Source organism: Equus caballus, chromosome 16 (assembly GCF_041296265.1).
Source record: "Equus caballus isolate H_3958 breed thoroughbred chromosome 16, TB-T2T, whole genome shotgun sequence".
Classification (NCBI taxonomy): Eukaryota; Metazoa; Chordata; class Mammalia; order Perissodactyla; family Equidae; genus Equus; species Equus caballus.
The window spans coordinates 79,976,558-80,003,078 of NC_091699.1; the positions used below are offsets into that span (position 1 = coordinate 79,976,558).

At 41.0% G+C, this 26,521-nt stretch overlaps 1 long non-coding RNA gene across 2 annotated transcripts in view; it reads left to right on the top strand.

The window, feature by feature from the left end:
• LOC111768416 (uncharacterized) overlaps positions 1-26,521 on the top strand; it is a 117,883-nt gene that overhangs the window by 51,475 nt on the left and 39,887 nt on the right. The window contains exon 2 of one of the 2 annotated variants that reach the window (XR_002800778.2): positions 1,439-1,559. The exons of the other annotated variant lie outside the window; for it this stretch is intronic. This is a non-coding gene — a long non-coding RNA (uncharacterized lncRNA). The remainder of the gene's footprint in view (positions 1-1,438; positions 1,560-26,521) is intronic. 2 annotated transcript variants of the gene reach the window in all.

A 26,521-nucleotide genomic window follows, 5' to 3' on the forward strand; every position in this document is an offset into this window, starting at 1 on the left:
TGCAGTTTCTGAAGTCTCATCTCAGATGTGCTCCCTCAGGGCCAGTAGACTCTGCCCCACAAGAGGCTGGTGGCTCCAGAAGAAGCTGCTAGTGTAGACCCTTGCTTGGGCCACCGTTCTTCTTTAAGGGGTGAAAAAGAGGCTCTCCAGTCCTCAGGAGTAAGTTCAGCCAGGAGTGGGCTCCAGGCAAACCTGGCCCGGACTCCCATCATTATAGTTCCTTGTGATCACTCACACAGCCAATTCTCCAGGATGCAGCCTGCGACCTCTGTCCTGGTTTGGGTCCAGTCCCAGTCTGCACTGATTTACAGCCTCCTTTTGAACTCCTAAGTCTGTGCAGAGTTCAGGCTGGTGGTCCTATCTTTTCTCCTTGGTGGCGAGTTTATCTGACGGGTCTTGTGGCCGTTTCCTGACTCCTAGCCTTGCTTAGGCCAGCCCCCAGGGCATCTGGACTAATTTTAACTTCCAAGACAGAATTTGGGGGTCTTGATCCCTTCCCACCCTCATTCCTTAGGAGTGTCTTGGGCTCCAAATGCAAATTTCTCTACTCCCTTCCAGCAATCTTCAGGCTCCACATATCAATATTTTCTCCTTCCCTCACACACAGGTATTAAATTCCATTTTACCCATCCATCCTATTGGAGATCATTTAAGTCCAATGCCCTCATTTTTTTTTTTAGGATTGTCACCTGAGCTAACATCTGTTGCCTATCTTTTTTTTTTTTTATTCTCCTCCTCCTTTCTTCTTTCTTCTTCTCCCCAAAGCGCCTCAGTACCTACTTGTATATTCTAGTTGTAGGTCCTTCTGGTTGTGCCGTGTGGGATGCCTCCTCAGCATGGCCTGATGTGCGGTGCCATGTCTGTGCCGAGGATCTGAACCGGCGAAACCCTGGGCCACCAAAGCAGAGCATGCGAACTTAACCACTCGGCCATGGGCTGGCCCCAGTGCCTTCATTTTAAAAATGAGGAGACTGAGGCACAAAGAAGTTACTTACCTAGGATCACACACCTGGTCACGATAGAACAGAGACAAAGATTCTTGCCTTCTAAATCACAATTCAGGGCTCTGTTATTTCCACTGAGATGTTTTCATTTTGTGGGTTTTCTCTGGTGAGTTTCAAAATCCTAAGCCACTTTCTTTCTAGCATTCTTGGCCACACTCTGCACTGCCCAGCTGAAATATGCTCAGACATGCTGGCTACCTTTTCATTTACCTAGTAATGATTTCCAGAGTCAAAACCAAGCTGCTCATTAAAATCAGCAGCTGTTTTGGAAAACCCACATCATCGCTCCCCTTCATTAGGACGGAATAATCAGGAACTAGTGCTCAGCACATTCATTGCCCTAGAATGTGCTTGACTGCTTCTCTGTGACCCACTGAATCTAGAAAGTCCTTATACTGCAACCCAGTGCTTGATGCATGTTTCTCTTTCATCAGTGTGCCTGGACTCTTCATCGGGTCAAAACTTTTTGAGGTGTTTCTGATCCTGTTTCATCCTAAACATTTGTCACTTGATGAGGGAAGTTGCTGAGAGAAGCAACTGGAAGCAAGTAGAGAGGTAAGAAATCCAAGTGAAAAACAATCTCAACACACTGAGTCTTGGTTCTTGTCCCCCAAGGTGGGAATCCTTAGCTGTGGCCTCAAGATCGGAGCATATGCCCATTTCTCAGGCTAACAGCCAGCTCTGAGTGGGACGTGCAGTTTGAAAATAGACAGGTCCTAGGCGGGGGGAAAGGGAAGAGTTGTAGGAGTGTTCACATTTAGAAGTCCTTCTCCTGAGGAATTCTATTAAAAAAGCCCAGAGTTTTGCTATGTATTAGCAGAAACGAGTAGTTGAACTGCCTAACTTTGGGTCAGACTGCCAGCCAGCATTTTGACAGAATGCCTTTCTATAAAGACAGGCTCCAGAATCTTCTGGAAAATAACTTTTAAGGAATTGTGTTTCCATCTTGATTTATCTTTATTAGTTAACATGCAGCGAAGACAAGTCTCTAGTTTTATATCTATAAATTTTACTAAAATGTCAAAATCCCACTCTCTGTTATCCACGTTATCTGTTATCCTCTCTAAGAGAGAGGTTCTCAGCCCTGGCAGACATTGAATCAGTTGGGGAGCTTTTAGAAATTTCCAATGCTCTGGCCACAATTCAGAGCCATTAAGTCAGACCCTCTGGGGGTGGGACCTAGGCATCAGTCTTTTTTAAAGCTCTCAGAAGATTCTGTTGTGCAGTTTAGGTTGAGAACCACTGCCTAAAAATTGCTACCTGCAGGCAGTAATTTGCCAGAATGCTGACCTCTGAGCTTTGTGAAGGCGGAAACTGGTTTGTTTACTCTTGTTCATCCCTGACACCTACAATACCTCCTGGCCCATAGTTGGAACTTAATATGTATTTATTAATTGAGTACATTCTTGCTTATTCTGAACTTTATAAAGATATAGAAATGCTCTTCCTTTTGCCTAGGGATAACATTGCACATCTACAGTCATGGCACTAGGTTGGTGTTAGAAGCTTTAATACCCTGAATTCTTAAATTACAGCATCATTTATGGTCCTGGAGGAGAGGCCTGGCTGGCCAGGACTCAGGGGATGCTTAAGGGGATAAGCACAGTGGCTTTTTACCAACTGGGAGGAGAGCATTTTAATATCGTAACAAAATAGGTCCTCCTGTACTTGGGTACAAGCAGGACACAATGGTTTAGGTTTTGATCCTTCTACTGTTGCGACGAATTTCTTAGTCTCACAGGCTGTATGCGATCTGGTGCTGTCTTCTCTCTGCTTTCATCTTCTGTCACTCTGCAGTCCCTCTCGCTGCTCTCCAGCCACACTGGCCTTCTCTGTGTTTCTTGAACACAGTCAAGCCCCTTCTTGCCTTAGGGTCTTTGCACTTGCTGTTTAGTCTGCTGGAACATTCACTGGATGGGAGGAGCTGCAAAGTCACGGGGCAAAGGGCATGAATATAAAGAGGGGAATGGCAGCAGCCAGTTTGACAATCTACCCCTTGGCCCCTTTAGGTAAATACTCAGTCCCTCAGATAAAATGCTCAGCACTTCAGATTTCTTCTCTCTCTCTCTGAGTGTGTGCTCAACAACATTCTCTTTTGGCTGCCAGAATCTGAAGAATAACTCTTTTTCTTTATGTTTCTACAATAACTCTCCTAATTGTCTTTCCTCTCCTTTCTTCTCCATACTCTCTGTCTACCCTCTTCCCCAGAGAAATGCTTTATACCTGCTAAGGAGATGCTTCACATGAAAATACAAAGGAGAAATGCATGTTTATATGGTTTTAGATGTTATCCCAGTTACACCTACAATAGTTACACATGATGGGCTCAGGCAATGGGCTGAGTAATTGCTACACACTGTTCCACTTAATCTTCAAAAGAGCTCATCTTCCACATGAGAAACTTGAGACCTTAAGTGGTCGAAGAGACTGCTCTGGAAATCCTTCCTGGTTAAGTGGTAGAGCAGGATTTGAACTCAGGGCTGCCTGACTCCATAGCCCATGCTCTTAACCCTTACACTCTCTGTAAGATAATCATCTTTAAGGTTTTAATAAATTGTTAATAACAATTAATTTTGATAAATTAAAGCTTACATTAAAAGCTTACATCATCTTTATAAAGCTCTAAAATTCCTATTTGTCTGAAGCTTGTTTACTGCTCTAAGGAGTATGCACTAACTGCAAAGTGCAGGGCTAAAACTTAAAAGACGACAGCAAAAGGGAGCATGACACAGAGAGTGATTGTAGTGGCAAGCAAATCCCAGAAGAAGAATGGGAGAGTCTTCACACCGAAGGGAAGTGGCAGTGATAGTCCATCATGAAGCACAATCTAGCAAGAACAGGCCACCAGGTTGAATTCTATTTGAATATCTTATCGTCATGTTGGGCACATAAGCAAGAGTACGTATTATTTGTATGATTATTTCTCTTTGGATTAAGTCATGTTGTTGACGCAGTGAATTTCTCTTAGCGTGCAGTATCCCAGTAAGGCTTCTTAAAAAACTGTGGTTTCCTAGTCCTCAATTCAACATAGTCGAAAAAGATGTTTCTTCATAGCTTCTAGCATTTCTACTTAATTCTAAATTATTAATAGTTTCAATTTATTCCTAAGGAGTTATTATTTTACTTTCTAATTATTTAAGGGGAAGATTTGAGTGGAAAAAAAAATGCTAGCACTTGTATTTTTTCTCTTGCACCTTGCTGTTAAAAAATAATGCAAAATGTGGTCCCTGGACCAGCAGCATGCACATCACCTGGGAAACTTGTTTGAAATGCAAATTCTTGGGCCACACCCCAGACCATATGTGACCTCCCAGAAGCTTTATAGTTTCAGCTTTTGCATTTAGGTTTATAATTCATCTCATATTAATTTTTTTCCATATACCAGTTGTACCATCACATTTTATTAAAAAGATTTTCCCTCCCCCACTTGAATTGCCTTAGCTCTTTTGCCCAAAATCAATTGATGAGAAATGTGTGGTCTATTTCTGGACTCTCTAATCTATTCCACTAATCTATTTATCCTTCACCAATACCACACTGTCTTGATTACTGTGCCATTATAATAAATCTTGAAATCAGGCAGGGTGAGTCTCCAACATTGTTTTTTTTTCTCTGTTTGCTTAGGTCCTTAATTTCTCTCAGCAATGTTTCGTGGGTTTTGGTGTATAGGACTTGCATGTCTTTTGTTGAATTTATTCCTAAGTATTTTATAGATACTTTTAGTGCTACTATGAATGTATTTTTCTTTTTTTATTATGGTAAAATATACATAATATACAATTTTACCATTTTAATCATTTTTAAGTGTACAGTTCACTGGTATTAAGTACATTCTTACTGTTATGCAACCATCACTACCATACACCTCCAGAACTCTCTTCTTCTGCCCAAACTGAAACTCTGTACCCATTAAAAAAATAATTCCCTATTCCCTTCTCCCCCAGCTCCTGGCAGCCACCATCCTACTTTATGTCTCTATGAATTTTCCTGCTCTAGGTACCTTGTATAAGTGGAATCATGCAGTATTTGTCCTTTTGTGACTGGCTTATTTCACTTAGCATAATGTCTTCAAGGTTCATCCATGTTGTAACATGTGTGAGAATTTCCATCCTTTTTTAAGGCTGGATAATATTCTATGTATATACCATATTTTGTTTATCTATTCATCCATCAATGAATACTTGGATTGCTTCCACTTTTTGGCTATTGTGAATCATGGTGCTATGAACATGGGTGAGCAAATATCTTTTCAAATCCCTGCTTTTAATTCTTTTGGGTATATACTTTAAATGGTATTTTTAAGACTATTTTCCAAATGGTTATTGCCAAAATATAGAAATACAATTGATTTTTGTATACTCATCTTGTATCCTGTCACTTTACTAAATCATTTATTAGTTCTACTAGTTAATTAGTAGATTTTTCCAAAATATTTTATGCATATAGTCTTGTGGACTGCAAATAAAGACAGTTCTGAACTTTATGCCTTTTATTTATTTTTCTTTCTTACTGCATGACTAGGACCTTAAGGACAATGTTTAGTAAAAGTGGTGAGAGTAGACATCCTTGCCTTGCTCCCACTCTTAGGGTGAAAGTGTTCAATATTCACCATTAGGAAAAGCGTTAGTTGCACGTTTTTTGTTAATGCATTTTATCAGATGGAGGAAACTCCTTTCTATTCCAGCTTTGATGATAGTTTTTTTTAAAAAACAGCTTTATTGAGATATAATTGATATACAAAAAACTGCACGTTTAACGCATACAATTTCATGAGTTTGAACACATGTGTATACCTGTGAAACCAGAGTCAAGGTAATAAACATATCCATCACCTCTAAAAGTTATCATGCACGTACATGGAATTTTGTCAAATGCCTTTTCTGTGCCTATTGAAAAAGTCACTAGCAAAGGGCAGTGAATTTTATGGACTGATAATAATTCAACTCCTGTGGTAAGGTGAAAGGCCCAACTTCTTTGTGCATTTTGCTGCCTGAGCAAAATTAAGATTTTATAAACGAATAAAGAAGAGAAAATGGTTGTTGGAGTGGTGGTCATAAGCCCTCTCAACTCAGTTTTGGAATTTTGTGAAGTTTACATTCTGAGTAGATTAATAGAATAGCTTGCTACATTTGACATCTCGTTTCACCTATCCATCCTGCTCATGGCAGTCAAACTAGGCTTCCTAAAATACAGATCTGACTATGCTACAACCTTGCTCAAATAATTTGCTGGCTACCCATCACTACAAAATGAATTCCATAGCATGGCTTCCAGTGCCATGGATTTGGCTCCCTGTTGTCTTTTTAGTAGGATCTTTCCAGGCGCCTCTTCCTGCCTTCGTCACACATTTGCCCTTCCTCTGACATGCTGAGCATTCCTGAGTCTGTTATTGCCGGTAATGCCTTTGCCTTCCTCATGTACTCCACAATCCACTCATCTTTCAAGACCAGCTCAAATGCCACCTCTTCCATGATGCCATCCACAATATTTCTTGTTGCAATTTATCTCCATTATCTCTGTGCTCCTATTGTGCCTATAATGCTCTCTTGTAGGATATTTAGTGGCAAATGTGTTTGGATTATGCTTTCCTCAACTGTGTATCTCTACACTGCCTCACATGGGCATGGCAGATGGCACAGAAGCCTCAAGTCCCCATTTGTGAGCCCATGGAAGATATTACTAAACGATTACAGCATGATTTTCCACAAGCCTAAATGCACTTCACAGCACATCAGGACATTATTAATTTATTATTAATAACTGCTCCAGGCAGTTATTACTAGTTGATTAAATGAAATCTGCATTCCATCTCTAGCTAAATTTATGACCCTGTTCAAAACAAAAGCTTAATGCTTTGGTTAGTTGAAGTGAATTTCACTGCGTAGACTCCACGGGTGGTTTCTACCAAGGACTAAATTCATTTAGGGGAGGGTAGAAAGCTAAAGGATTATAGCGGATTATAATGCTATAGCATTCTAGCATGTGGAGGAGCTGACCACATGGAAGAAATCTGTTGATGAAAGCAACAAGCTCTTGCCAAAGGGAAGCCAGGCTGTCAGACCTATTTTATTTTCTTCTCAAGAAACCCACCAGGAGACCTTGTTATTTTCTTGGTTTAGAATCCAAGAATCAGATAAATGTCTACATCAACTGTGTATAAGGCCATTCCCGGGGAATCTCATGGGCAAAGGGGAGGAGTAAGAGTGTTTCCGAATGTCACCATCCATTTCATTACTGTGGGGCAAACTTTCATCAGACAGGGCTATAAGTTTCTCCCTTGGGAACAGCAGGTATCTACAACAAATAGAACTCTTTAAACTGTACAGACATGTCTCACTAATGTTCAAAAGTCAGTTTGGGAAATGACAGTGGCATCAGGGATTTCTTTGAAGATAAGTTCAGTTTTGAATGTTAGTCTATTTCTTTAAAATCATTCTGAGGCTATACTGTCCAGTACAGTGGCTGTTAACCACATTTGGTTATTTAAATTTAAATTAATTAAACTTAAAATTAAAACTTCAGTTCCTCACTCACACTAGCCACATTTTAAGTACTCAGCTAGCCACATATGGCTGGTGGCTACCGCATTGGATAGACCAGATATATTTTCCATCATCATGGAAAGTTCTAGTAGATAGCATTGTTTTAAGGCCTCTTGTAAAAGACTTGCACTCCTTTGCATTGTAGTTTAGAGTTTTTGCAGAAGTTTTGACTTGCATGAACCAATTATATTCTTTGGTATTACCATTACTGTTTATATCATGTAGCTATTTTATTTATGTTTCTGTCACCTAGATAAGCGCTTTTCTCTTCTGAGGCCTTTCTATGTAATGTCTCATTTAAGAAAAATATTGAGGAAGTATTTATTCCCCATAGTTAGAGGCCTGTGGTAAGCAAGATTCTATTATTTGTCTTCTGTTGTTTTTTTATGGTGGTTAATATCTTTTCTGATCCCTATGAATTCCTTTTTGCCACCCTCTGCCTGCTAAGTCAGCTAGGCTATATCCTGCATGGTTGTTTGAATTTAAATTACCTACCATTTTGCCTTACTAAGGAAGATGTAGCGAATTCAATCATTAAAGGAAGCGACTATTGGGAAATAATGTGCCATAAGGCTCCTATCAATTCTGTGACATTTTTATTCTTTCCTCTTCTCCCACATTAAATAAAAGCTATTGTATGTCAGGAGCTGCATTAAAAACAGGCCACACAATACAATGTGTCTAAAGCTTCCACATTAATTTTACATGGGGTTCATTTGAAATGACTTTAATCTTAGTTATGGAGGCTGTTCAATATAACGTTTATTCTTTGTTACAACTCAAAGCCATATGTTTACTTAATTTATTCTTATGAAGATAAGATTAAATGTTTTTAAAAATTTTAAGTAAGGTGAAATATGAATAAACAGAAATAAGATGCATTGTGGCATAGGAGACAAAATCTAATCTTTATTTCTATCCCTATAATTCCATAGATTATCATCTTTCCTTGTAATTTCCTACTAAGGCACCTCTTTGAGTAAGGTCTGAACTGGCTACTTAGTATTCATATATTCTCTTTATACATGTGATGCTGAAGCCAAAAACTTGGTGTATATTTGGGAAAAATGAACCAAAAACTTTTCCTTTCCAGCTTCATCGTTGCCAAGACAAGCCCTTCATAGAGACAGCTGTTGTGGGCGGTTAATTACCGGCCAGATCTGAGTCTCAGCTCCATCCCTCTTGGCTGGATGGACACAAAAATTACTTAATATTGTTTACTTCAGCTTCTTCGTCTCAAATGAGTTTGATTTCCAAACCTACATCACTGGATTTTCCTGAGGTTTAATAAAAGCCCTTAAGATGGTGCCATTATTTTCCACTTGGGTTCCAAGTCTAAAAGTCATTTTTCTATGACTTTAAGCTTTTTTTTTTTTTGAGGAATCTTAGCCCTGAGCTAACATCTGCCACCAAACCTCCTCTTTTCTGCTGAGGAAGACTGGCCCTGAGCTAACATCTGTGCCCATCTTCCTCTGCTTTATATGTGGGATGCTTGCCACAGCAGTGCATAGGTCCACATCCAGGATCGGGACCGGTGAACCCTAGGCCGCCAAAGCGGAATGTGCAAACTTAACCCCTGCGCCACCAGGCCATTCCCTATGACTTTAAACTTTTAAAGTCGAAATGTAATTGCTATGGTCTGAATGATCGTGTGCCCCCTGAATTCATATGTTGAAATCCTAATTCCCAATGTGATGGTGTTAGGAAGTGGAGCCTTGGGGAGGGCTCTGCCCTCATGAACGACATTAATGTCCCTATAGAAGAGACAGCAGAGAGAGCTCCCCGGCCTCTGCCACCATGTGAGGACATAGCCAGAAGTCAGCAGTCTGCAGCCCGTAAGAGGACCTTCACCAGAATCTGACCATGCTAGCACCCTGATCATGGACTTCCAGACTCCAGAACTGTGAGAAATAAATTTCAGTAATTTATAACACACCCAGTCTGTGGTATTTTGTTATAGGAGTCCGAATGACTAAGACAGCAATTTATGTACAGTGAAGTACACAGATCTTAAGTTTAATGAGTTCTGGCAAATGCATATACCATGTAACCCACTGTCAAGAGATGAGAGATTTCTGGGGCCAGCCAGGTGGTGCAGTGGTTAAGTTTGTACATTTCAGCTTCTGTGGCCTGGGGTTCACCAGTTCGAATCCTGGGTGCAGACCTACAAACCACTTGTCAAGACATACTGTGGCAGGTGTCCCACGTATTAAGTAGAGGAAGATGGGCACAGATGTTAGCTCAGGGCCAGTCTTCCTCAGCAGAAAAGAGGAGGTTTGGTGGCAGATGTTAGCTCAGGGCTAATCTTATTCTTAAAAAAGAGATGAGAGATTTCCATATTTCTATTAAGTTCCCTTAGCCCCTTCCGAATCAATCTGTGTTCTCCCCAACCCCCCAACACACATACAAGAGGCAATCGCTATTTTGATGTTATCACCATAGCTTATTTTCATCTGTTCTAGAATTTCATCTGAATGGAATCATAGAATATATATTCTTTTGTATTAGGCTTTTCCCATTTTCTGTGAATTTTAATTAAATATTTAATCTTTTTCTATAATGTCCCTTCTATCTACACTTTATGTGGAACACCTGACTTTAACATATTTAAAAATCGTGAGTAGACAGGTTTAATTTTAAAAGTCTGAGAGAATGGCTTGTTGTCTTGGAAATGGCCTGTAATTCCTAGCTACATGACCCTGTGAGTTTTGGCAGATTACTTAAACTCTCTGAACCTCACTTATCACTTTAAAATGACTGTTGTAGGGGCCGGCTCCGTGGCCGAGTGGTTAAGTTCGCGTGCTCCGCTGCGGCGGCCCAGGGTTTGGATCCTGGGCGCAGACATGGCACTGCTCGTCAGGCCATGTTGAGGCAGCGTCCCACATCCCACAACTAGAAGGACTTGCAACTAAGATATACAACTGTGTGTGTGTGGGGGGGTGCGTTGGGGAGATAAAGCAGAAAAGAAAAAAAAAAAGATTGGCAATAGTTGTTAGCCCAGGTGCCAATTCTTAAAAAAAAAAAAAGGAAGGTTGGCAACAGTTGTTAGCCCAGGTGCCAATCAAAAAAAAATAAAATAAAATGACTGTGGTAATATTTACCTCCCGTGAATTTTTATTAGGATAAAATGAAATAATATATGTAAAGTACCTACCACTTCTGGGTACTAAAAAATTTGCCAGACCCCTCCCCTTTTAGGCCACCAAGTCCCACAGCAGTAACCAACTAGTCATTTTGGCTATTTACGTGATTAATCACATACGCATCAATTACATTGAATATGTGACTCTGTGTTGATTGCTAAGTAGGCTCAAATCCACGTTCTCTTACATTACAACTTTTTGATATTTATTTATCCCTTTATAATTTACAGAACATTGTTTCCATATGTTAGCTCATTTAATCTTCATTGCATCCCTTATGAAAAATAGCTGATATTATTTTTATTTGACAGATAAGGAAACCAAGACTCAATGTGGTTAAGTAACTTGTCTGAAATTATCCAAATAGTTAGTGGTCTTTAAAACCAGACCTCTGGCACTAACGCTTGCACTTTTCATGGAGCAATGCTGTGTTCCCTGGGGTAGAGACAAGAGTGACCAAGACCCTCAAGTCTTGCTGCCATTACTCTGCACTCAGGGGAGCAACGTGGGGACCTGGGAGCTGGCCAGGCAGATGTGTACATTCTCTCGAGCTCTCCATGTGTCTCTCTTTTTTTTTTAAAGATTTTATTTTTCCTTCTCCTCAAAGCCCCCCAGTACATAGTTGTATATTCTAGTTGTAGGTCCTTCTGGTTGTGGCATCGGGGACGCTGCCTCAGCATGGCTTGATGAGCAGTGCTAGGTCCATGCCCAGGATCCAAACCAGCAAACCCCTGGGCTGCCAAAGCAGAGCACACCAACTTAAGCACTCAGGCACAGGCCGGCCCCCGTCCATGTGTCTCCTGCCTTCAGTACAGGTGGTGCGTGGCTGTGCATTGACTTGGTCCAATCATTCCTTTGTTTGTGCATTCATTCCTCAACAGGTGTATGTTATTCTGGCCATTTGTGTGACTACTATATGCCAGAAACTATTCTGGGCACTGGAAATTCAACAATATGCAAAATAGACCCTAAAAGAATCCTTGCTGTAATGGAACTTACATTCTAAATGAATGACCATGGACAATAAGTAAATGAGCAAACATGTTTGTTTCCTTATTTACTTTCTTTGAAGAATAATAAAATAGGAGGAACCTGGAATGCCAGGACATGGCATTTGTTGTTCTAATCAGGGTGTTGGGGGAAGGGCTTGCTGATTAGGCAAAGGTGGTGGAGAATGAACTGCTCAGATATGAGATGGGGTTGGGAGTTGGGGGTATTCCTGGCAAAGGGAAAAGCAAGTCCAAAAGCACTAAGGCGGGAGGGTGCTTGGCGTTTTCTAGGAACAGGCAGGAAGCCAGTAAGTCCAGAGCAGAGGGAGCCGGTGGAGGAGGCCTAAGAGAGGAGTGATGGAGCCAGTCATTGCAGGCCTTTTTTGCCACTTTAAGGATTTTGGCTTTTACTATGAGTGAGATGCAAAGCTGTTAGAGGATTCTGGGCAGAGGAAGCACATGATCTGACATATTCCTGAAGGGTCATTCTGATTTCTGGGGCGAGAACAGACCACGGGAAGGTAAGAATGGGAGCAGGAGACCAGTCAGGAGGCTGGCATAACAGTGTAGGTGAGAGATGACGCAGCAGGGGCGTGGTGAGAAGTGGTTAGATTCCGGATATGACTTGAGGCTAGAGCCAATAGGATTTGCTGATGGATGGGCTGTGGTTTGTGAAACTGAGGTCAACGTGGTGTCAGGGTTTTTGTCCTGAGCCAGTGGAAGGAGAGAATTTCTATCACCTACGATGCAGGAGGCAGAAGAGGAACAGGTTTAGGGAAAACATCAGGAGTCTGTTTTTTGGAGAAGTTGTATTTGGAATTCCTGTCAGACGTCAAGTGGAGATGTTGCATAGCAGATGAATCTATGAGTTGAGGGACAAGGTGTCTGGGCTGAAGACACAAATTTAGGAGTTGTCAGAAAAGAGAGATTCAAAGCTAGATGAGTACTTCAAGGGTGTGGGAGTGCAGACAGAAAAGAGAAGTTCAGTTCGAGTCTCTTGGGAACTGATGAAAATATGAACTAAAATGAAAACTGTCTCTCAATTACAAAAAGCTTACTGGAGAGGTTTTGTCCCTTAATAATGTTAAATATTTCCATGACATTTCTGGCTGACTCCTCACCCACTCTTTTCCTTACTAAAGAGATTCTTACTAATTTTATCTTTAGGATGAAAACCAGCCCTGTAGGCCACTTGTTCTGGATCCCTCTCAGATTAATGGGCACTGAAGTTACTATTGGTCTCTTTTTGAAAATGTGCTCCACTCTTTTCAACTCTTTAGGCATTAAGAGGAAGCCAAGTAGGTACAGAAACAAATATATCTTCTGTGGGCTCGAGGACCTTATCAATGCGAAGGACAGAGTTTTAGTTTGAAAGAGTTCCATTTTCCTATAAGAAGTAAAGATAAGAAAGGTTCTGTTTCGTTTTAATCTGGGACGTTGAGAACTGCCTTCATCTTACAAACAGAGAAACAAAATCCTATTTCGTTGAAGTGTGGATGGGCAGAAATAATCCTCCCACAGCTCTAGATGTTATTATGTAAACTTTAGGTTGTTTGAGAAAGTCACTGAGTGTAATCTAAAGATGAAATGAGAGATAAAATACCTGGAAAGATTTTGTTCCAGTTATTATGGCTGCGTAACAAATTACCCTACAATTTAGTGGAATAAAACAGACGCTTATTATACTCTTGAATTCTCTGGGTAATGAATTTAGACAGGGCACAGCAAGGATTTCCTGTTCTGCTCCACGACATGTGGGGCATCAAATGGAAGACGTGAAGCTGGGAGCAGGAATCATTTGAAGGCTCACGCGCTCAATTAGCAGCTGCTACTAGGTGCCCTTGGGACCACAGTTCCTTTCCACAGCGGATTCTCCATGCAGTCTCTCTGCATCAGCTAGTTGGGGCTTATTTGCAGCATAGTGGCTGAGTTCCAGGGCTGAGGATCTTGAAAGAGTCAGGTGGACCCTGTATCCTTTGCCTGACTTAACCTCAGAAGTCCCACAGCATCACTTCTGCTGTACTCTATTGGTCACGGCAGTCTCCAGCTCACCCTGGTTCAGTGGAAGGAATATACTTCCTGCCGCTCAGTGAGGAGAGTGTCAATCACATAGTAAGAGAGAATATGGGATGAAATATACAAACTGGTGCATCCATTTTTGGGAAAATACTATCTGCCAAAGGTTTAGTGACTTTCAGGTGCATAGCTATTAGATTCAAAGAGTTTTGGCCTTGAGAAGCAGAGAAGAGAGAGACACCTCTGAGAAGAGATTGGAGGTGTGTAAGAACTTGCATTGCTAACTTTAGGAACATTTTGTTCCTTTTTGTTTTTCTTTTCTTTCGTACTTTGCAGGCCATCAAAAAGTTTCTTTGGGAAAAGTTCTGTCTGTATCTGTATCTCAGGTTCACAGTCTCATTAGGACAGTATTCGTACAGTTTGCTGGACAACAAGCTTCTCAGAAGGGCACAGGGAAGTGACATGTGGTGGAATTGCAAACAATTACTGATGGCCCTTGGGAGTTTGCAGCATCACCCATAGGAACTAACAGAGACGCTTTCTTATGAGGCTGTTCCTCTCCCTGACAAGGACCAGTGAATTCCCTAATGACCCTGTGCTTAACGTCCACCGATTTCCCTCCAGACACGTACAAAGAGATTCAGGCTAAGTCATACCCCTTCCCTCTGTAGATTTAAATCTAGGGGGAGGGAGCTCTTCTTTCCCCACATACAAAGTCAGCCCATGGACCCGTTTTTAAAAGAGATTGATGGCTAGGTCCATGTTAGAGAATAGACTAAAAAGATTCACAACCTTTCGATAAAGATTGAGAGGGAAATGACTGAAATCCTTGATGTTATGAAGACTCAGGGTCAAGTGATGCCATTATGTGGACCAAATTTGGCGAGTTATTTGTGATGATTTCAAATTCCCCAGCAGTGTGCCTGCTATGGTGGTATTTTCTGACTTTGGCCATAGACAGTCCAATCAGAGGAAGTTCTAGACTCCCTATCAGCCCTTTTGTGCAAGGTGACACAAACAGGAAGAAAGCTTTTTAAAGAATAAAAAGTGCCTAGATCATAAAATATTAGAATTGATCTCAAACCTTAATGCAATTTAAATGGACCATATTTTTGCAATTTCAAAGTATCATACAGCTGAGGCTGAACTTTACTGATTTTGGTTCTGTTTTAATTGGCTTTTGCCTATTGGAACCTTAGAATGTTGGGCTCTCAAGTTCCCCCAACAAATGTTGGAGTGTGGCTGCGTGGGTGCTGCAGAAGCATCTAAGGGAATGATGGGTTCTGCGAGAGTACTGTGGGGTCCAGGTTGACTTGGTAAGGGCCAGGAAGGGTCTGGCAGTTGAGGGAAAGTGAGGGAACCAAGAACAGAGAAGTTAGTTTCCTTAGGAAAGGGTAATTTCATGGAAGCACTGTGGAAAGGATTTGGAAGGCAGGTAGTAGTGGGAGGTAGGCTTAGGAATGAAAGCCAGACCAGTTCTGAGATAAATTTTGGAAAGAAAAGACAACCCGGGTGGGTGGAGGACTTACATTTTGCATTCTGGAAGATAATGTGAAAGTCCGGTGATTGAAACTTTCAAAAACAATAATAGTAATTAATGTAGTTGGGTAGGTCTCTGCTTTATGTGGTAGAGACTCCTACTGCTCACCCTATCCTGTTTACCTCTCTTCTTGGCCCATGGAGGGTTACCTGTGTCCATGCATCTTCTGTTTGGATAGGCCCATGTTACTAGTCTGGCCTCAGGCTGTGGGCAGAAGTGACATGTGAACCAAAGTATTTAATTACCACTGTAAAACCTTCCAATTCGCTCTTTTCTCTGCTATCAGAACCTGAAATATTCCAGATGATGGAGCCTTCACTAATCTGGGTCCTGGAGTGAGGGCAACATAGTCTAGAGACTAATAGTCACCCACAACCCCACAACTAATGCAAAATGCACATGTTGCATGAGCAAGAATAGTTGTGTTATGCTACTGAGATTTTGGGGTTATTACCTCAGCATAACCTAATCTGTCCTGAGTGATAAATCAGATGTGCAAATACTGTAATATTTTATTCTAATTTATTTCATTTTGCTGTCAAGTCTGCATCTTTTTGGAGGCTGACAAGGGGATTTAAATGGACCAATCAATGGTAATAGTCTCATTTAAGAAAATTTATATATGTATATAGATATAGATATGATTTTTTTTTCAAGCCCAAGCTCTCAGGATTTTTTTCCCAGCCACATGGTATCTAAGTATAGAGGGTCACTCACTTGTCCTTTTGGCAGAAGAGGGGAGAGGAATTTATGCTCTGGTCCCTGGATACCCTGCTGACTTCAGCTGCAGAAGTTTACGGCTAGGACTTCTGCTGACTCAGTCCTGCCTAGATTTTCCTAGACCCTGCATGTCCTCAGATCTCAGGTCTTAGCTATGTCCCATCCAGTAGCCTTGCCCAGGATGTCTGCGTCCTGGCCCAGCCTCTGCTATGAAGTTATCTTTCCATGGCAGCATCATGTAGGCTTGATAGTCTTTACCCTCAGCTATTTTTTTTGGTTTCCTCATTGGCCTGTAAGCATTTCTGAATCACTCTTTTATTTCCTCCTCTCTATCTTAGATTTCTATCCTTTCACTATCCACTCCCACTGCCTGAGCTAAGGATCAGAGAGACAGGAGTGCTGGGTCCTTATGGGACCAAACAAACTCTTCCTCCTACACTCTCCTGTCCCCCAATCTTTTCTTTCCCTTCTATGTGGGCAATGACCTGCCCTTTCTGTCTGGTGGGACTGTCTTCTGAGTCACTTCCTCTCTTGTTCATCTGTAGACATCTAAGTGGCCCTACCTCCTTCCCCAAGGCATTAAGCCTCATGGCTTGGCCTTAATGGTGAACATGATTTATGAGAGAATAAAACAAAAAATAAGGTTCACATTTTCAAGATAATTACATTAGCGTTTATAAAATATTTCCTCCCTGGAAATTCTGCCTACTCACCTGATACTATTGGCATTTGCTGACTCACTTGGTGGAGAGGCCAGCAGCCTCCAGTGTGTGATGAGCCCTTTGAGGGGGTGGACAGCCCTGGTGTCAACCCTCATGGTTCAGGTTGGTGGACTGACCTGGGGAGCTCCTTCCACTCTGTGGAACACTATATGAAAAATATTTGCTTGCAGCAAAATTAACTCAGAGTTTAACTTCAATTCCCATGGAAACCCTATGGGAAATATAATCGTTTCTTTTAGGTCTGTCAACTGCCTTGTTTTCCTAAATACCGTAGCCTAATTTCCTTTAGTCTTACTCACAGAGTCATGGCTTATTTTGAGACTGGCAAGGATCAAATGAAGAGTTTAAGTTTTTAAACTTTTTTTGGTCACATCTTTGGTCTGTACATTGAGGCTTTGGGTTAATTTTGCCGTAATAAGAGAAATTCTCATTTTTGTACAGAGTATTTTGTCTGATTTTGCACCTTCTTATGGGACAACTACATACATATGATGTCCATGGATTGTTTTAAGCCAAACCCCAGGGAATCTTGATGCTTTTAAGCCTTAAGAATGGTTTGACCTGGAGACTCTTGGTTGCTCTTTATGAGAAGTAATGATTACTCATGAGCTTTTTAATTCTTTTTTTAGTTTGCTGCTGAGTATTTTTAGCCATGCGTGAACTTGTATTGGTTGAACTCATGATACTCTGACTTTCATCTTCCCACCAAACAATCAAATCATACTTCAGGAACACTCCATCTGTCTTTCTTACACTCAGCGGCTGCAAGTTTTTGCTAGATAGAGTGGCTGCATTTCTCCCCAGTGGCAGGGACAATACAGAGGAAACTCTCCTCCCCTCTTTAGTTACACAATGATTCTGGGAGCATGTTCATGAGCAGATGTATGGCATTTTTGACGAAAGATGCATTCCTGAAAGTTACCTTGGAAGTGAATCTCTTTATTTCAAATCTTATGACCTTATTGATTTGATTGCACAGCTTTTGTGTATTACTTAAAAAATTTGTCAGGTCCACCTCTTACTTGAGCTCCTTCTGTGGCAACTAGTCCCTGTAGACTTCAATCTGCTTCACGCAGGGACTATTAGACTGAGACTGCTGTGGGCTCAGGCCATGACCACGTACTGTTACTGAACCAAAGTGGGTTTGCCTCCTGGTGAATTAAAATCAGACTGTCCACCAGAAGTAGTTGTCACACAAAGTAGGGTTTATTTGCAGCAAATAGGAGACCATGAGGAGTCATTTCCAAAGTTGCAGTTCTCCCCGAGCACGGGACCACAGGGGCCTTTTATGTCAGATGATTCAAAAGGAAGAGGGGGGTATTTGCTTGCACAGACTCAGCTGGAAAACATGCTTCCACATACTTTGCAGGTATTGTAATAAGGCCTAAGCTCCTAGGCAAAGGTCAGCTCTTGGGCTCTTTTCAGCCCATCTGCATAGGTATCGCTCTTGTGGTGGGGATCGGGTCTGGTTTAGGGTGGTTGGTGATTGCATCTCTTAATATAACAAAAAGAAGAAAGAAAAAACAATTTGGAGAAATAGTTAAGTGTTTCTGAAAGCTCCCTTGAGTTCCTCAGGGCAATTAGTCTGTGACAGTACCTCTGGTTTCTTGCCCTGTGGCTTCTCTGCCATCACATCATGAGACACTACTCTTGCTTACAGATATGCAACCCAGAAATTCAGGGGAATAAACTCTCACTTGAGCCACACTTGACCAGTGAGAGAGAGGAGCAGATGGATAAATGCTTCCCTGTTTGTTCCCAGGGAGGATACTTCTGAGATACAATTCATAAGGATCCTTGGGAAGATGGTGGTAGATCCAGCACTGACTGCTCATAGGAATGGCCAACTCGGTAACACATCCTTGTGTTGGCTTTGCCTTCTTTCTGTTTTGCTTTCCTTGTCCTGTAGTCTTGCCCCCCAGGAATCATATTGCAAAATAACCTACCTGCAAGGAAGTTTGTGCCCCAGGTTCTGCTTTGAGAGGAACAAGGCTAAGATAGTACTCTTCTTTATAAAATGGAAGCTAGTGTTTTCTCTCCTTTCTTATGTTTTTTCATTAAAGCCTACCAACAGAGAGTCAAACATATAGAGAAGAAGCATTTGTGAGCTTGGTGAGTGTGTGTGCAGGTATATGTTGGAGTGTGTAACTACACTCTAAAGCCAGCTGTAATAACTGCTTGGTTATCCGCATAGAGATACAAAAGGATTATCCAAAAATCATTTATATTTGATATTAAGATGCACCCACTTTCCCATTTACTGATAGTCCAAACTCATCTTTCTTTTTCTATTCCTGGCTTCAAGTTCCTTTCAACTTGACACTTCTCTTATAACCCAGAGTCCTGCGGTATAGTGGTGGGGAAAAGATTTTGGAGAATCGATAAAGCAGATAAACTGACTTGACTGTAAAAGTTAAATCGGAATTGTTTGCTGCTTGGGATTATTCACATGTTATTCCTATCTATTAATATGAATAGTTAAGGATTGATTGAATTGATAATGATGATATAATATGATTTCTCTTTACTTAAAACTGGAAATCTGTCCAATTAGTGGTTCCTAGTGGATACATTGTCAAAATGGCTATTAGGAGAGTGGTCCATATAATTTAGGGGGTTACAGGGAAGGGGGTTAGAAGAACATCTTCTTAGGTGAAGTGGGACCGCTCCAAATTCTAAAGCCTCATGATCATGGTGGGGGAATCCTGATGACCATTTCCATAACTGCATAACTGATGTCTTGAGAAGGAATTTGTTCCCCTGCAGTGATACTGTGATTTATATATGTATGTATGTATGTATATATATATATATATATATATTTAACAAATATATATTTGGCTTTCATCCCATTCCTGGCACAGAGCTCCTAAAACCCTTGGAATTTTCTAAGTGAAGAGAGAGAAAGTTGTCTTATGTTATGTTAATGATGTGACTTTTGGAAAGCCCCTAGGTAACCTAAGGATGGGTGCTGGTTGCCAGGGGAACCAATCTGATGATTAGAGGGTTGGAATTTTCAGTCCCACTCCCACCACCCTCTCCAGTGAGGGGAGAGGGATGGAGATTGAATTCAATCACTAATGGCCAATGATTTAATTAAACATGTCTATGCAATGAAGCCTCCATAAAAATCTAAAAAGGATGAGTTTCGGAGAGCTTCCAAGTTTTTGAACACATGGAGGTGCTGGGAAAGCGGTGCACCCAGACAGAGCATGGAAGCTCTGAGCCCGTTGCAGTACCTTGCCTTATGGAGTTCTTCATCTGGTTGTTCATCTGTATCCTTTATAGTATCCTTTATAACAAACTGGTAAACATAAGTACATGTTTCTGAGTTCTATGAGCTGATCTATCAAATTACTTAAACCTGAGGAGTGGGTGGTAGGAACCTCTGATCTACAGCCAGTGGGTCAGAAGCACAAGTGACAACCTGGACTTGCAATCGGCATCTGAAGTGGAGGGAGGAGGTGTAGTTTTGTGGGACTGAGCCCTTAACCTATGGGATTGTTACCACACCAGGTTAGTTTTTGCCCATCGCCTGGAAAGCCAAACACTCAGAGGACGAAATTGTAGCAGAGAGAAGGTTTAATCACAAGTCAGCCAAGTGAGGAAACAGGAGAATGAGTCTCAAATCTGCCTCCCCAAAAATGGGGACACAGGGATATTTATGAGGTAGGGGACAAGATGGTATGAAGTATGGAGATAAGCAGGACAAGCAAAAATTAGAGAAAATCTGGGATCACCTCTTTTCTTGTGGTTGCGTGATGTGGGTAGTCACTGTGGAATCTCTTCAATCTTCTGCTGTTCAACTTTGATCATTTTATTTCCTTTGATGAATCATAAGCAACCATGATTGCACATATGTTCCCTTTTGAGATCTTTCAATAATATACCAGTTGGATAAAGAATTTTACAATCAATTTTACAAGTTGATTGTATTAATTAGGACTGTTTTGGTTGCAAATCACAGAAAGCCAAATAACAGTAGTCTAAGCAGGGATGTTGTGGTGTCTCACAGATCCCAAGGGCAGGAGTAGGGCTGGGAGCCCAATCTGGGGCAGGCCTCTCTCTGCACCTTTTGCCTGTTCATGTCTTTATTTTTCTCCTTCATTTCTCTTTCCTGGCTAGAACTACTTGCATGGGAAGAAAATATGGCTGTGGCAGGATCTACCTGAGCTTTGCATTTACAGTTTTAGTCACCTAGAAAGAGATGGACTCTCCTTGTTTTCAGTCACACATCCCTGGCAAAGAACTCTGAGTGGCCCGGCTTGGATTGAATGCTCACTCTGGAATCAATCTGCCAACTGGACAGGTTCTGGGAGGTGATTGGCCCAGATGTCTTCCCCTGGACTGACTAACTGTGGCCAGGGCACATTTTGTACAAGATGATTGGCCCAGAGGTCACTATGTTGATAGAGTAGGGAAGAAGATGGGGGAAGAGGCTATTTCCAGAAGAAAGCAGAAGAGGGTTAGAAGTGGCTCTATGTAGTTAGAGCAGTAATTGTTCTTTACAATGATCTGAAGGAATTTGACCCCTTAAAGTCGATAAGGTAAAGTTCACATAAAATACCAAATCTCTTTGGTGCTGAGAATATTAAATGTTTCCTTTGTAAAAATAGGGGTGTTTAAAAAATATATAGTTCCTGATTATGACATAGATGAAGATGATGTAACAATTCAGTATAAATATCTAGTATTATTAAAAACATGCAAATATCGGAATGTTGATGGAATATTGGAATGTAATGAAAATGATATATCAAATCATTATAATTTGGCTTAATTCTCCCAGCTGCTGAAATGCTCCTTCAATTAAATGTGTGTTTAGTTTTACCAGTTGTTATTAATTGTGCAATTGTGCAAATAATGAGTGATTAAGCAGTCTAGCTTAATAGAAGATATTTTATTTGGTGTGGTATTTTTTTGCCACTTACTAGCTGTATGGCCCTAGAAAAATTACTTAATCTCCCCATGCCTTAGATTACTGATCTGTAAAGTGGGGATAATAATTGTGGCCTCTTCATAGGTTGTTATGAGTATAAAATTAGTTAATACATGCAAAGTGCTTAGAACAGTGCCTGGCATGTAGTCAGCATTCAATAAAATGTTAGCTATTATTATTAGAATATTCTTTGGGCATTAATACCTTCTTCAAAATTATAAATCTTCAAGATACAAATGGACTTTCTTTCAAACCTTTTTGAATTTCATTGAAGTGATCATTTAAGATGAGCTCTTTGCTAACAGTTTGTGAGCTCTATCTCACAGAGAAATACGAAGTAGAGGTTACTGGTCATGCTTTGAGGACCTGAGACATATTCTGCCCTACGTATCCATTAAGACTTTTGACAAGTGTTCCATTTCATAGCTGTCCCAGCACCCTCTACTTCTGGGCACATGGTAGGATTTTATTTCCCATCTACTGGAAGTTAAGTGTGGCCATGTGACTTTGGCAATGATCTGTAATCTTTCCGGGTAGAAACTTTAAGACTCAGGCTATGTCTTGCAGCATCCCCTTTTCCTTCTACCATGACAACTGACAACTTCTTGGATGAGTGCCTCTCCATTAGCCTGAATCCCTGATTGACCACTCACAATGGATACGTAGTATGAATAATAAAGAAATTTTTGTTTTAAACAACTGAGATTTTGCTAATTGTGATTCCAGTGGAACTGAAGTCCTTCAACGAAGGCTTCTGAAAAGGAAGTTATCTCCAGGCATTAGGTCTGACTTGGCTGATTCGTGGGCTATATTTCATTCAGGAATGAACATCTGCATAATTAGGATATCAATTTCAAAGAACATCGCATCACCATGAACAAATATTTTAATGCAGGACAAAAGCACCCACATTTTATGCAATGATGTTGTGATTATTTAAAACTATGGCATCAGTTGAAAAGTTATATTAAAGTAATAAATTCCTAACCCAGCCTTACAAAAACAGAGCTCATTTTTAAGGCTGCCATCTTTGTTTGCTTGGTAAGGCCCATAACCCCATCAGTCCAACACTTCCAAATACTAATATTTATAAACTATCCTTCATTGTTCTGTTTAGTTTTAACTATCCATTTTACTATCTCTTTCTTTTTCTGCTCTAATTTATGGGAGACTTGATTTTCTTTATCCAGAAATTCTTTCATATTAAGTCATTTGGTATTTTTTACACAACTTGAAACTTAACAGGCACAGTTTATTTGGCCCTTTAAAATAGTGTTTCCCATCATTCCTGGTCTAGGAACGAGTACGCAGTTGGATTAAGAACTAGACTCAAACTTGTGGATATTTAGTTTTCCTGAAGCCAGAGTTTTACTGTACCATTTCTTCCACATCCAACTGGCCAACAAAATCTTTTTTAATGTTTCTCCTCAGAAATGTCTCTTGAATCCATTCACCCTGTTGCACCCCTTGGACAGTACCAGAGTTCAGGTTTTCCTCATCTCTTGCTCATAAATTTCAAGCTTCCCTGCTGGTCTTCTTGGCATTATTTCTTCATCTACCATCAGAATTACCGTTCTAGAAACTAAATCCTAGAAACTCTTTATCTGCCCATGGGATAAAGTGAATAGACCCTCTTCCATTGCATCTTTTTTTTCCCTACCTCCTGTACTCCAGTGCTCACAATTCTCCAAAGACACATTTTACGGTTCACTGGAAATGTCTTAGCTTTTCACACCCCAAGGCTCTGACCATGTTGATTGCCCTGATCTAAAATGACATTCTCTTCTCCCCTATATTGGTTTACTAGGGCTGCCATAACAGAATACCACAGACTGGGGGACGTAAACAACAGAAATTTATTTTCTCACTGTTGTGGAGGCTGGAAGTCCAAGATCAAGGTGTCGGCAGAGTTGGTCTCCTCTGAGGCCTCTCTCCTTGCCTTGCAGATGGCCGCCTTCTCATTGCTTTGTCCTCACATGGTTGGCCCTAGTTTTCTGGGAAGTTTTCCCTGGCTCTTCTAGTTATTAACTTCTTGATGTTCCCATAGCACATGGTACTTACCTCAATTATCACACTATCTGTACAGTATTGTAATAATTGATGTTTTAGGTTGGCAAACTTTTTCTTAAAGGGCCAGGTGTAAACATTTTAGGCTTTGCAGACCAGTCTCTGTCACCACTACTCAACTCTGCCCTTGTAGTAAAGGGAGTTCAAAGAGCTCTGTATATGCCCAGGTGCCGGTCTACAGCGGCATCACAAGCCCCCAGTATAAGAATTTTTCTTTCAATTTTATTCTGAGTTTCAGGTTGGTGAACTATAAGAAAATATCTTTTCTATGTATTCATTCATTTCTCATAAAAATCTAGTGCAGCTTGCAGAGCCACAGCACAAATACATTTTACCCCCAGGTGCCATTTGGCCTCCTATTCCATGGTCTAGGAAGCTTCACTAGCTGTGGGATCCAGAGAAGCTCACTTAATTTCCTTGGAAGCAAATTTCTCATTTTTAAAATAAACAGTTGGATAGAAAGTATTTTCAAAGGAGGAGCAACTGGCATTGAGGCGGGGTAATTCTTCTATGTGTAAGACTGTCCTGCACATTGCAGGATGCTTAAAATCTCTGGTCTCTCATCACTAGCACCTCCTAGTCTTTATAACAACCCCAAATATTTCTGAACAATCTGAGTTGTGAACATTCTGCATAATCTCTAACATCTCCTCCAATTCTAGAATTCTAGGACTCTGGTAATTTTTTTTTGACAGTTAAATATATGGCAAATGCCTCTTTATCTGAAATCTAAGCTAATCAGAATGCTCAGATAACCAGTTTTGGTTTTGTATGTGTTGGGGGAGTGGATATTGTGTATTCTGACTTTATTTTTGTATTTTGACAGGAGACAAATGATAGGTAACTTGTGTTGTGTTAATTCTAAAACGTTACGTGTGAGGCACATCATTGGGTTACCTCAGATTTAACCCAACCTCTGATCCTTCTCTAACTTCCATAATGGTAGCCACTAGCCACATGTGGCTATTTAAATTTAAATTAATTCAAATTAATTCAAATTTCAAATTCAGTAACACATGTGGCTGCATTTATGGCTAGTGGCTACCGTATTAGCACAGATATAGGACACCTTCAACACAAAAAGTTCTAACTGTCTTAGTCTAAGCAGTTATAGCTGATTCAGTCTATGTCATACAACATTTTATTTTATTCAGTTTATTTTTAATACTAACAATGTCATTATATTCTAATTATTTAGCAATCCAGACATGAGAACCCTTCTCCCACCCATTTAGGAAGCCTGAAACTTCACTATAATCAGAAAAATATGCATTCAGCAATTAAGATACTTTAAATTTTTATATGGAGGATCAGAATCTAGAAGCGGCAGCCCAGATTTGAATGTATGCAGACCTAGGAAGACTGACTTCTCTGTTTCCAGCAGCCTTGCAAACACAGGCATTTCCATAGTCATCTCTTCCTTCTTATACATGTTTAGAATCATTAAAGACCAAAAAAGTCACTCTGATTTGACACAAGTCTTTTGATTGTGTGAGTTCACTTGCTGAAGAAGGCTTGCCTGCTGCCTGAGGTCAAGATTAAAGACTTTATGTCTGGAGGGGCGTCTGTCTCTTGTTTTTCCCTCCTGGAACCTCAGAGGCCTGGATCCTGGCCCAGAAGGCGGGACTGGGGCCTGCAATCACAGAGCGGATGAGGCAAGTGCCAGGTCACAGGTAGGCTGAGAGTCCCTCGTGACCACACGTGCTATGTTTTAATTAGCGGAGCTTTTCTTATCTCTGTGACTGCATTTTAACTGTCCACAGGGTGGCCTCGATTCCTAGATGAAGGCTCACAGAGTCCTTCGGAGGCCCAAGAATGATTTATTGCTGCTTATCCAAAGGTTTCAGATGGCTTTCTGTTACTGCAGCTTTAACTCAACTCACAGTTATGGGTAAGAGACCTATAGTGAGAGGCCAGTCCGATTGTCAGGCCCTTTTACCAACCTCTAACTGTGAGAATCCATTCCTCTTTAGATGGCCCTTTCAAGGGGTAAATAATCTCTTGTATTTGTGCAGCAATCACAGTTGGCACTGATGGAATACTGCACTGTACCAGGCGGGGAGCTAAGATTTTTACATATCTATTTCCTTTATTCCTACCGACTGCATGAGGAGGCTTCTATTATTAGCCCTGGCCTCAGAGATGTTAAGTAATCTACTGAAGGTCACACAGCGAGGAGGGTGCAGGGCTGAGATTTGAACCCAGGCAGTCTGACTCCAGAGTACAGTATGTGTGTGTACGCACACACACAATTCTATTAAATACTTGATGTACTTTTCCACTCCATCTTCTTCACAATTCTATGAGATATAAAAGGGCCCAAAGTAAAGCCAAAGAAATAGACAAAGACCCCAACACCAGAGAAGTTAAATTTCAGAGCTCCTAAGCACACTGGCCTTCTTGTCCTCAGACAAGGCCATGCCATGACAGCTCCACATTGGGAATGAGCATAAATGTGAGAGGAGAGGACAGAACTGGAAGGGAAGAAACAACCTGCCAATTAGACTCTCTCGGTCAATAGCAGAGACTCAGGTAACCTCAGAAAGGGGACAGTTATTCTAAAGCTGCCTTTGAGGCAAAGGTAGATGTGGAATCTCATGGAAATCCACCCAGTGGGTTTGGTCTTCTGGAGCCAGGAGATAGAGAAACACTGGGATCTGAAGCAGTTCAAGGTGTTTCAGGAATCTGCCCTTTGGAGTCTTCCATTGTCAGGACCAGCTTGTCTAATGAACCTGCTCCTCTCTAGGATGCCCACATCTGCCCCACACCACCAACTGCCTTATTCTTCCCCTATTTCCAATTCCAATATGGAGAGAGGAAATCTCAGTAGCTCAGCAAA